The sequence below is a fragment of the Puma concolor genome, chromosome B1 (genome assembly GCF_028749965.1).
Source record: "Puma concolor isolate L17-30 chromosome B1, mPumCon1.1.hap2, whole genome shotgun sequence".
Classification (NCBI taxonomy): Eukaryota; Metazoa; Chordata; class Mammalia; order Carnivora; family Felidae; genus Puma; species Puma concolor.
This window is the reverse complement of record NC_141670.1, coordinates 148,061,099-148,072,963: the sequence shown is the minus strand read 5'-3', so window position 1 is coordinate 148,072,963 and position 11,865 is coordinate 148,061,099. Positions and strand designations below refer to the sequence as shown.

The window sequence follows — 11,865 nt, the reverse complement described above, 5'->3', positions numbered from 1 at the left end:
TGAAGAACAAATTAGTGAACTAGAGCATAAATCAAAAGGTCAAAGTGATGAAAACTGGGGGGAAATGAAGAATGAGAGAGTGGAGACAGCTAGTATGAATGACTTATAAATAAAATGAGTATGAATGGGAGAAGAGAGATAGGAGGGAGAGAGAGAATAACATGGAATACTGAAAGATACAGATTAAGCAATGCTGGATGATGGAGGAGAACCATTAAGTTAAGCATGGCAGTGAGGTCCCTGCTGGAGGGATCATCAAAAAAAGAGTAACAAATGATACATAATAATAAATAATAAAAAAGACATGTGTTTTATGGTACCAGGAGAGAAAGTGGGGGTAAAGATAGTGGATGTGAAGTTTGTAAATTGGTGTCAGGAAGTTGACCAAGCTAACATTTGCCACCTTATTTTTTGTTCGACATAGTGAGGTGAGTTTTTCTTTCACCCATCCCTATTTCCTGGAAGCTGAAAGCTTCTACACCTAGGTGATAGAATGCGGGCTGTCTGTGCTGGGCAGAGGACAGGCTTTTAACGTAAGATATAAAAGGAAAGGGATATGTTGATAGGAAATAAACATCTATAATATAAAGTGTCAGATCTTTTTAAAATTTATATTCTACTTTCCAGCCAGACTAGCACTTTTACCCTCCTCTATCTTCTGGACCTGGCCAGCACAGAAATCTTGGGGAACAGAAAAGGAGACCTATTTCAGGAGCACCCACAACAGAGTAGGTTGGGATTAGGATGAAAGAGAAGTAGTTAAGAGGAGCAAGGACCGTGGGAATAGCTCAAGGAGAGTCCAGGATGCCTGGGTGGCTCAGTCGTTTAAGCGTCCAACCCTTGATTTTGGTTCAGGTTATGATCTCACAGTTCATGGGTTCGAGCCCTGTGTCAGGCTCCAAGCTGACAGTGCAGCGCCTACTTGGGATTCTCTCTCTCACTCTCTCTGCCCCTCCCTCTTGCTTTCTCTCTCAAGATAAACTTAAAAAAAGAATGTCCAGATGAGATTCTGTGATGAAGGGGATGGACTTATGCCACCACCCTCCCTGCCCCCATTGGAGGCTATAAGTGAAAGCTCACCTACATAAATGGAGAATGAAATGGGTAAAATAAAGCCATTCTTAAGTTCTCACCCCCAATGGATGTTATATGGGTTAAATTATAGTGCAAACCTGAACTGAGAGCTGAATGAACCTCATTTGCAACTCTGTTGTGTTTTTTGTTTTTTTGTGGTTTTGTTTTGTTTTGTTTTTTTTTTTCAGCTGAGAAAGAGGTAGGGCATGCTTTCCCTCATCAATTAACAGCAGACACCTGCATTTCTCCAGTGGGGGAAAAAAAAGCCATGTTGGAACAAGTGCCCAACTTTCCTTTAACAATTTCTCCTTATCATCAGTTTTCTATCTCTAAGATAATATGCAGAGTGACCAAGTTATAGTTCACAGCTTCCCACAGGAGTGTCCCCAGGGGCATGTGAGTGTCAAGTTGTGCCTGAAGCAAATCATAAAAAAGAACTGAGCTAAGAGACAATCCACCTTGGCAACCAAAATTATTAGCCAAATGGTACCAAGAGAAGTGGATCCAAAATAAGGTGGTTTTGGGGTTTGGAATCTTCATAAGGAGAGAGAAATAGTGTTTCATTTTGTGATTTGGTCACTGAAGTCAGTGAGTGAGTATATAAACTGAGAAGACTGGAACCATGCCTTCTTCAAACCCAATAGGTCAATTCCTTTACCGAGCTTCTTTGCAATATAGGAAAAGTGGTATATACATCCTTATTATCAGACTGATGAGTTCTTTTTGAAATCTGGATCACTTCTAGAAAGGGAAGATACATTCACAGAATTTGACCGGGGGAATAGATATGCAGTGATTACATCAGAACCAATGTGATGGCCTATGATGGTCAGGGCAAGAGCTAAGGTAGCTTATGTTGTATGTTACTAGATAGAGAAAGCTAAAGGTATCTGTCAGAGCACAAAATGGTTCCCAGATGGGCTGAATCTGGACTATAGGTTGTGGTAAGAATAAGGAGTAAGAATAAAATGTATCAGAACTATAAACAGAGGAGAGTTATGAAACATTTGTAGCCTCTGCCTTCAAGGTGATATGTGGGTTAAATGCCACAAATGCATTGGCCTTGATACATGACGGATTGGTGGCCTTCATATAAGACTAAAAAATACTGAGAAGTTTCATACCAGTGTTTGATCACTCAACAAGAGGCCAAAGAGACTGCTAATTGGATCATGAGAATACAAATGTATATAAATACACACACATATGGATATGCATGCTGCGGAGTAGTTAAGAACAGGATGGATTCATTCCTTCACTCCACACATGTGATTTAGGTTGGACTTACCTCAACCCTGTTCTGGGAGTGCACATAACCCATATCTGAGCAGTGTACTACACCTAAACTCTTACACTAAGGTTTGACCAGTTGGTTCGGGGATGGGCAATCATTAAAAGCTGTGTTTGTTTCCTATTACTGTTGTAAGAAATTACCACAAATTTACTGACTTAAAATAACTTATTATATATTTATTATCTATTATGGATCTTCAGGGCTGTGCTCCTTCTGGAGTCTCTAGAAAGGAGTGTGTTTCCTTGCCTTTTCTAGCTTCTGGAGGCCACCTCATTCCTTGATTCATGGCCCCCTTCCACCATTTTCAAAGACAGTAGCACAGCATCTTTTCTCTTCTCTGACTTCCTGCCTTCCTCCTGTGACTACTTCAGACCCACCTGGATACTCCAGGATGATCACCCCGTCTTTTTTTTTTTTTTTTTAATTGTTTATTTATTTTTGAAAGAGAGAGACAGAGCATGAGCAGCGGAGGGGCAGAGAGAGAGGGAGACACAGAATCCAAAGCAGGATCCAGGCTCCAAACTGTCAGCACAGAGCTCAATGTGGGGCTTGAACTCACAAACTGTGAGATCATGACCTGAGCTGAAGTCGGATGCTTAACTGACTGAGACACCCAGGCACCCCTGATCACCCCATCTTAAGAGCCACAACTTAATCACATCTTCAAAGTTCCTTTTGCCATGTAAGGTAACATATTCACAGGTTCTAAAAATTGGGACATGGGTATCTTTGGGCAGCCATTAATCCACCTACCACATAAGCCAATCAAGGTCTTTCCTGGAACATTTTCTAGAAATATAAAAAACACTAACTGAAGAAATATCATGAGCCTAGAACTACTAGTGGCCATATCTGCCACTTGAGACAAGAATCAGGGCATCCCAAAGGAAAACAAAGTTGAAAGATAAAGGAAAATGGTCTTGATAATATTTTTTAAGCTCCAGGACCACCCATGCCTAAAACCAACATTACCTAGACTACATAAGGTAGTCTTCTAGCTTATAGCTATATATAGCTAGCTACATAAATTGATTCCCCTTCTTTTTTTCTTTTTAATGTTTTATTCATTTTTGAGACAGAGAGAGACAGAGCATGAACGGGGGAGGGTCAGAGAGAGAGGGAGACACAGAATCTGAAACAGCCTCCAGGCTCTGAGCTGTCAGCACAGAGCCCGACACGGGGCTCAAACTCACGGACCGTGAGATCATGACCTGAGCCGAAGTCGGACGCTCAACCGACTGAGCCACCCAGGCGCCCCTGATTCCCCTTCTAATAGAAGTTAGATTGAATTAGGCTGCTATCCATTATAATAAAAAGAGGCCTAGTAATGAAACTAAGCAATGGAAAAGCAAATGATCAATTGGAATTTAGGTGTTATCCATCACTGAATCAGATAGAAAATGTGTTAAAGAGAAATAACATTAGCAATATGAGGCCCTCCACTTTTTAAGGAGTATCCTAGAAAAATAATTGTTTCATTAGAGAAAATTACTGACTTACAAAACCATATTACTGATGTATTAATACCAGAGTATTTGGATTTTGGAGTCCTGCAAAATTAAGATACATATGGAATATGGCATGGGAAAAATTGGCTAAAATAGATCAGTATTTTCTGTTGGGAATTCAAAATGCCCCAACTGTTGAGCCAAGTGCTCAGTGGTGGTGGTGGCGGTGGCAGTTCTAAATTTAAGAAATGGCTATTTTCCCAGAGGACTCATACTGTTATTATGGGAAACACCGGGACTCTCAGCTATTACCACAGAACAGTTCTTCCTTCTCCTGTAAATTATATGAGTTGGTAGATTGTGAATACTGTTTCTTGTTCTTCCACAACATACTGCGAGGATCTGTTATGTCTCGGCCAGAGGTACATAATGCTACAAGGAAAGTGAATATATGATGCTTACAAAATATTATGAAATAGCCTCCTTTTTATGTGCAAAAACATTCTTGCTTTCCTATGTGTTAAAAATAGTGGAAGAGGCCCTGAGGAACTGAGAAGCTTCCAGAGTTCCTGCAACCATTCTTATCTATTCTCTCCTACACAATGACCTTAGCCCCTCACTGCTCTCCACTCTTCTTGATAAAATCCAAATTGCCCAAACCATAGCTACTAATCTGAAAACTATTCCTCCCCTTCAGAACACCCTTGCCTAATTCTCCAAACTGCCTAATTGTCAAGTGCCCCTTCTTGCTAAACCTCAAGAAAAAGTTTATACCCCTCTCCCGGCCCCCAAGTTAGAATGTTCTTCTCAGGCCCAGCATTTTCGGATCAAGATTTATGCTGATGGTGCTCTGGATGGTTACTGTCTACAACAGAAAGAGAGGAGGAAAACCTTTTCTCTTCAGTGTACTGAATGAGAGAAGAAAATTTTGATTTAATACCTCCCCAGGCCCATTATTTTTTCTTGAAAGAAAGCAAGAAAGAACACCTTCTTCCAGAAGTGGGCAAAGGATTGACTGATGGTGGCAGGCCTGAGATCTGACCCCTCAGACAAACCGAACTGACTCCATTTTAGACCTGTTTGAAGACCCTTGCCTCAGACAAAGGGCAGTATGCATGTAATATCTGAATATATCTGGGACTAAAAGAATAACCCTATAAAACAGTCAATAGCAGTCTTACGGCAAGTAAAGAAAATTGAAATAAAATAAAGGTCTAGCTCAGAAAAAAAGAGCTAACCCTACTTGAGGTGGAACAAAAACACTAAATCTGGAAGAAATTGTATCTGTCCCTTAGAAGACTTCAGCTGAAACCCTGGCCCTGTCCCATTTACTTTAGAGAACTAGAGATATTACTCCTGGGAGTTACAGGTGGGGTTTTTTTTGGTTTTTTTTTTTCCTTCAAGAATTCAGATTTTGAATTTCTCTATTTTCACTTGAGGTTACTCTTTCACTAGGTAACCACTTTGTCTTTTCTTTCCTGATGACCGCTGGTGGCCATGGGCACTGGAAGAAGAGTGGAGTCACTCCCTCCTGGTCCTATGGGGGGAAGAAGTCTGCAGGTAAGCATTCTGTGTGTAAGTGGGGAACAAATGAACTCTGAGAGCTCATATAGGAATTCCTCTTCAGGCCAAAGAGAACTGACCATTTTGACTGAAATGTGACTCCTGTGGCCAATACATTCGTTTGAACATATTACCCACCACAGTGGTAACCTGATTTTAACTACCAAACCCATAGAATTTGTATCCAGGGACCTTTTTCAGAAAATCCGAGAATAAAATCTGCATACACAGTTTTGCTGATGGATCATTTTATGCCAACTTTCTGGTAGAGAAAAATAGGGAAAAGTATTTTTGCTTTTATTCTATGTGATCAAAGGAAAAATTGAAAGGTGAAAAGTGGCCATATGAAATGTCCCATTTAGAAGGACTTTGTGTGTGTGTGTGTCTATTCCCTTTTATCCTCAGGGGAACCCAAGGATTTTAACAAAACTTCACTAACGATGTCAGCAACTCTGCATACAGAACAAAAATAACAATAGAGTCAATGTGTGGGTTGCCATGCCTACAAGGCCACAAGGAATTACCAGCTGCATGACTGCCTTGTCATTTTTGATCTTTGAGCGTGTGCCCTGCTTCCATTAAACAATGTTAGGATCAGTGACAAGGTGTCAGCGATATTAAGCTGGGGGTGGGGTGGAGTGGGGTGGGGGAAATGAACGTCTGATCCCTCAGCACATCACTGAGATATAGAAGACATCTGTCACTCTGGTGTAGCACCAGGTATGGCAAGACAGGTAAAAGCCCCAAAATGGCATTTGTGCACTTCAGACATAAAAAACAACTGACCACTGTAAGCTCATTTATGTAGTGGTAGAATGAGCAGTCTCCCTGAGATGGACGGCATCAGAAGCGAAGGTCAGGATTTTCTTGGAAAGGCATTTTAATAACCTCCTGCCCAAGGGAGGATGGAAGAGAACACATCCCGCCTAAGGCACTGACATCAGCTAACACAAAAATTGGAGGGATTACTCTAATTAAGAGTAAAAACAGCTGCCCTGCTCTCCCTACCGCCACCCTTGTAAGCAAACAGGGGGCTACAGATAGGAAGACAAAGGGAGCAGATGGAGACGGAATGACTCCTTGCACGTAGAGAGTGCAGGACTATCTACCACTGTGGCATGGAAGATAAAGATGCATGTTCACCTCCACAGATCTTAATCACGATGTGCTTGGACCTGAGGAACGAGATCAAAAATGTGACTAAGTTAAGCATTTTGAGATGGGAAGACTTTTTTTTTTAAGTTTATTTATTTAAGAGAGAGAGCGTGCGTGCGCACATGTGAGTGAGAACAGGGGAGGGGCAGAAAGAAAATCCCAAGCAGGCTTTGCACTGCCAAGGCAGAGCCCAATGTGGCTCAAACTCAGAAACCGCAAAATCATGATCTGAGCCAAAATCAAGAGTTGGATGCCCAACTAACTGAGCCACCCAGGCACCCTGAGATGGGAAGATTTTATTTATTTTGAGAGAAAGAGTGCACACAGGGAAGGGGCAGAGAAAGAGGGGGAGAGAGAATCCCAAGCAAGCTCCATGCTGTCAGCACTGAGCCCAATGTGGGGCTCAAACTCACCGACTGTGAGGTCATAACCTGAGCCGAGATCAAGAGTCAGATGCTTAACAGACTGAGCCACCCAGGCGCCCCCTGAGACGGGAAGATTATCCTGGATTATCAGGGTGGCCAAATATAATAATCCCAAGGGTCCTTATAAGAGGGGGTCAGGAGGGTGAGAGTGAAAGGGGATCCAACAATTGAAAGAGTGAGGCAGGTCATAAGCTGGAACCTTTAAAAGCTGGAAAACATAAGAAACCAGATTCTCGCTGACAGTTTCTATAAGGAACACACCTCTGTGGAACCAATATCAGACATCTGACCTCTAGAACTTGTAAGATAATGTTTGTGTGGTTTTAAGTCACTACGTTTATGGTAATTTGCTAGAGCAGCAATAGGAAAGTAATACGTGGCTGCAATTTCAAATTTTGGAATTTTGGCCACCCACTCTATCTCTTATGGGAGTAGAGACTGGGATCTCTCAGTCTCAGCTTCTTTTGCAAGATGGTGTTATTTTGTCTCTTCTCTTCTTGCGTAAGCTTTGTCTGCTACCCTTGTCTTCTGTGCAAAGTCTTAGCTGTAGCATGCCTGTGGGTTTGGGCTGGTGTGATGGCTGGTCTAGCATGAACCAATTACCCAATTGACTTGGTGTCTTCATAGCTCTTAGATTAAATTTCCTAGAGATTTGATGGTCCTGCTTGGGCTACATGAACAACCCAGATCCAATAATCTATGGCCTACAGGGTACACATTGTCATCACCTGGTGAAATACTTAGTCCTGAAGACTGGAAAGGAATTACTAACATATCTCAGGTAGCAGGTGAAACGACTGGGTGACAAAGTTGTCAGATGAGACTGTTGCCAGGTGAACTGGGGAGTCCCTGGGTCCTGGAGCTTCGACCCAGCCAGACCCAAAGGAGTTGCCAAAGGTTCTTGGTCTTGTCACAAGAATGAATTCGAGGACAGACACATAGCATAGCAGATGAGTAACACAAGCAGCAAAGTTTATTAAAGCGAAAAGTACGCTTTTGAGATAGGAGACAGGCGAGCTGAAGGGAGGGAAAAGGGGGAAGAGAGGGACACAGAGAAAGAAGGAAAGAGGGAAAGACAGAGAGAGAGAAGGGGAGGTTAAGCTGGCCAGTGAGGGAGCTGTGTACGCGGGCGGTCGGGTTTCTATCTTTTATTGACAGTGAAGTAGGTGGCAGAATATTTATTACTTGGGTAGTGGTGGGGAAGCAGGGTTTCTGAGCTTTTTCTTCCTGATTTGGCCAAGGGTCTCCTTTCATGGCATCTGCCATCTTGGGCCTGTCTGGGTTGATCCTGCTTCTTGTGGAGTGCTGCCAGGACAGGCCTCTGACCTTCCCCATAGCTGGCCATGACTTCTTCGTTAGTGACCTCCAGGTATCCTGTTAGGAACCTAACAAACTGCCTAACCTAACAAGACGTCCACTTAGCTACTGAAGTCATCCACTGTGATGGCAGCCCTGAAGATAGAGAGGAAGCCAGTAAATGACAGGGGTGACCAGACGGCCAATAGATGCCAGAAACAAGCGCAGGTAGTGGTAGATCCAGTTGGTGTGTATACAGAAAGGTTTTCTTACATATGAGTAGGGAAATAATGATCCACTAATAAGAATTAAAGGTCTTTCACCTTCCATCATCCTGAGTTGCAAGGAGAATTTTGTTTACTGTATAATGGACGTAAGAACAGAGGAAAGGTTTGGGAGAGTAGAGGCACAGTGGAAGACTTAGTTAAGAAAAAGGAAGCCTAGATGAGAAGAAGAAAAATTCTGGAGAATACATGACAGAAAGGGCTGGTGATCAGGCTGGATATAGCCAGAGACGTTTTATTAGGAAAGTCAAGCACAACAGAAGCTTCTATAATAAAATTTTATGAGGGTTCCTACCTGTAGCAACACATAGGATAAATTTTAAATAGCATGGAATATGAAGCTGTTAGCTCTCTCATAGATAAAGAATTTACATTTTTAATACTCCTTACCCTCAGAAGCAGCCATCACTCACAGAAGATCCAGGAGGCTTGAGGTTGTAATTAGAAGAAATCCCTCAAATTATTTGTACTACGGTTGGAATATGCAGAAATGCAGCTGCAATGAAAGGAATAGAGTTAGGTGTATTTCATAATGCATTTTTAAATTTCCCTGGAGAGCTACAATTTAGCCAGAAGACAAAAATCAAAGCTAAATTAAATACAGTGCTGCTTTCCTAACCAAGGCAAAACAAATGTAAACTGCCTTATCAGGGATGCAAAGGGAGAGAAGTGTGCTTGTGATATTTCCTAGAAATGGAAAAGATAGAAATTGGGCACTTTCCCCGGAGGCCTCTTTTTTCATGAAATTCTTGGCCCTCTGGAGTCTAGCAGAGACTTTCAAGGATAGAAATGTCTTGTTACCTTAGATTGAATACCTCAGTAGAAGTGATGTTTTCTAGGAGTACTTTTAGTTTTATTTCAGGTCTTTCTGTCAGCGCTTTTGTTCCCCAACACCCAGAAGTCCTCATTTTATTAAACAAAACCAGCGGTATAGGACTAGGTAATTAAAGGTAAGACTTTGTAAAACTTACCAAAACACAGGGCGTTCAAGAAGGCAGTCTGTGATCGAACGCAAGGGGCCAGGGTTCTCTCTGCAATTCCTTTGGGGCAATTGTATCAGGATCTCCCTCACGTTCAAGTTACAGAAGAGCATAAGGTTATGGCTCTAAGAACTAGGCAAGGCCTCTGTATGAAAGCACTTTCTTGGTTTAGCTGATTCGTGGGAATTTTGCTGCCATTGCCAAGCTGGTAACTTTTTTCCCCTTGTGGTATTGGCCGGGTCTTATGTTCCTATGGATGGAAATCAACCAGGACCAAAATGCTTTTATGTATAGTTCCTAACTGAGATTGTGGAAGGTCTTAAGTCAAACAGGTATGAAGGCTAGGCTTTCTGAGTACGGTGGTGGTGAACTGCAGGGAGGCAGGACCCTCTTTGTGGGACCACTTTCTTTCTCAGGGGTGATCCCTGAAGCTATCTTAAAAGAAAAACTTGAAAAGAATTTATCTTACGTATCTCCACTGTGCTGCAATATCATGAAACTAATATGATACTGTACATCAACTATACTTCACTTACAAATTTTTAAAATAAATCTCCAACAAATATAGTCAATAACATCTTCCTCTTAGTTGCCTAAGTGCCATAAAGGAATGTGTTACAGCATCCAAAGAAAACTTAAGATACCCAATAGACGTTATATATTTTACCTAACAATAAGAGTTCCAAAATAACAATGCAACACAATTACTGAATAAAGATTTTTTCATCATTCCTTTTGTTTTTGTTCAAGAGTCACCATTCCTCTCCGTGACAATGTCTGTCCTTATCTGATGACGTTTGGTTCATTTATTTCAGTTTGCTTTGTCGGCATTGCAGCCACTGATAGTTCAAAGCTCTTACGAGGTGGCTTTCTTTTGTGGCTGTCACCTGCCAGAACAAAGTCTACTGTACTTTGAGATGATGTAAAATACTCAAAGCCCCAGTCTCCAGAATTCTGCACAACAATCTAATTTCACAATTATATGATCTACTTACATTCTCTAAGGACTGAATACATAATTACAAATACATAATTCCTATGCACACTCTCTGGCTGAATAAGCTAATTCTTCACCCATCATTTAATTTTAGTAATATTAAAACTAATGTACTTTTATATACTGTCATTATTTTAAACATTTGCTAAGTACTACCCTGATTTTTTCAAGCTTTTTAAACTTATTTTGCTTTTTGCAAGCTACGATACCATAAATCTTGAAATATATAAGATACTTATACCAACTTAATGTAATGTATCATCATACCAAGGTTTACAGGTTTAAAGGTTTTTCCCCAATTCAATGCAGAATACATTTGTCATGTGGAGTACTAAAAAATGTACAAAACTGCTAAATCACTATACTATATGCCTGAAACCAATTGAACACTGTATGTTAATTATATTCAAATTAAAATTTAAAAGTATATATATGGGTACAGAAACACCTTAAGTAATAAAATAATTATATAAACAAAAAATCTGATCAACATTATGAAAAAACAAAACCTGATGAAAAACAAAGAATGCCCCCAATTAGCACTAGCTTGACCACAGTGCCAGTTTTTCATTTTTTTCAAAAGATTTTGAGAGAGTACCTTTGTACCTTTGTATTTCATATAATTAGCAAAGAATACATGTAAATTCAAAGTCTTTGGTTTTCTCTTTAAATTTTTTTTTAATGTTTATTTATTTTTGAGAGGGAGAGAGAGAGAGAGAGAGAGAGAGAGACAGACAGAGACAGAGTGTGAGCAGGGAAGGGGAGAAAGAGAGGGAGACACAGAATCCAAAGCAGGCTCCAGTCTGAGCTGTAAGCACAGAGCCCCACACGGGGCTCGAATTCACAAACCGTGAGATCATGACCTGAGCCGAAGTCAGATGTTCAACCGACTGAGCCACCCAGGTACCCCCAAAGTCTTTAGGTTTTGCCTGAAATGTTCATGAACGAAAATTCATACATATTATATATATGAATATATTAAAAATATATATGAATATACTTATTTTACTTGTTTAACAACACAGAGGTCCAAAATTTCAGAAATATCTATGGTTTTAATACTACACAAATTCAAATGTCCCAAAGCTAAATACTGATTTCATAAAATACAGAATACATAAAAAGAAAAGAATAAAAATAATTAGAAAATATCAGTTATTACAACTTTAAACTATATATATCCATAGGTTCATTCAGAATATTTTCTATAGATTCGCAGCATTTCCAGATAATCTGTGTTCTGGTAGAATCAGCTTACAAAAACAGACAAGTGTTGGTAATGATCTGTTATAACTACGGTCTCATGTTTTATATCACATTTGCATATTTAGCTTTAATACGGAAACCCA

General features: G+C 40.5%; 1 protein-coding gene across 3 annotated transcripts in view; it reads right to left on the bottom strand.

Moving 5' to 3' along the window:
- COX18 (cytochrome c oxidase assembly factor COX18) overlaps positions 1-11,865 on the bottom strand; it is a 90,311-nt gene that overhangs the window by 64,057 nt on the left and 14,389 nt on the right. For 2 of the 3 annotated variants that reach the window (XR_015250413.1, XM_086704872.1), the window contains one exon: positions 8,930-10,406. The gene's annotated coding sequence lies outside the window, so the exon portion shown is untranslated. The remainder of the gene's footprint in view (positions 1-8,929; positions 10,407-11,865) is intronic. The other variant, XM_086704873.1, reaches the window with a different exon arrangement.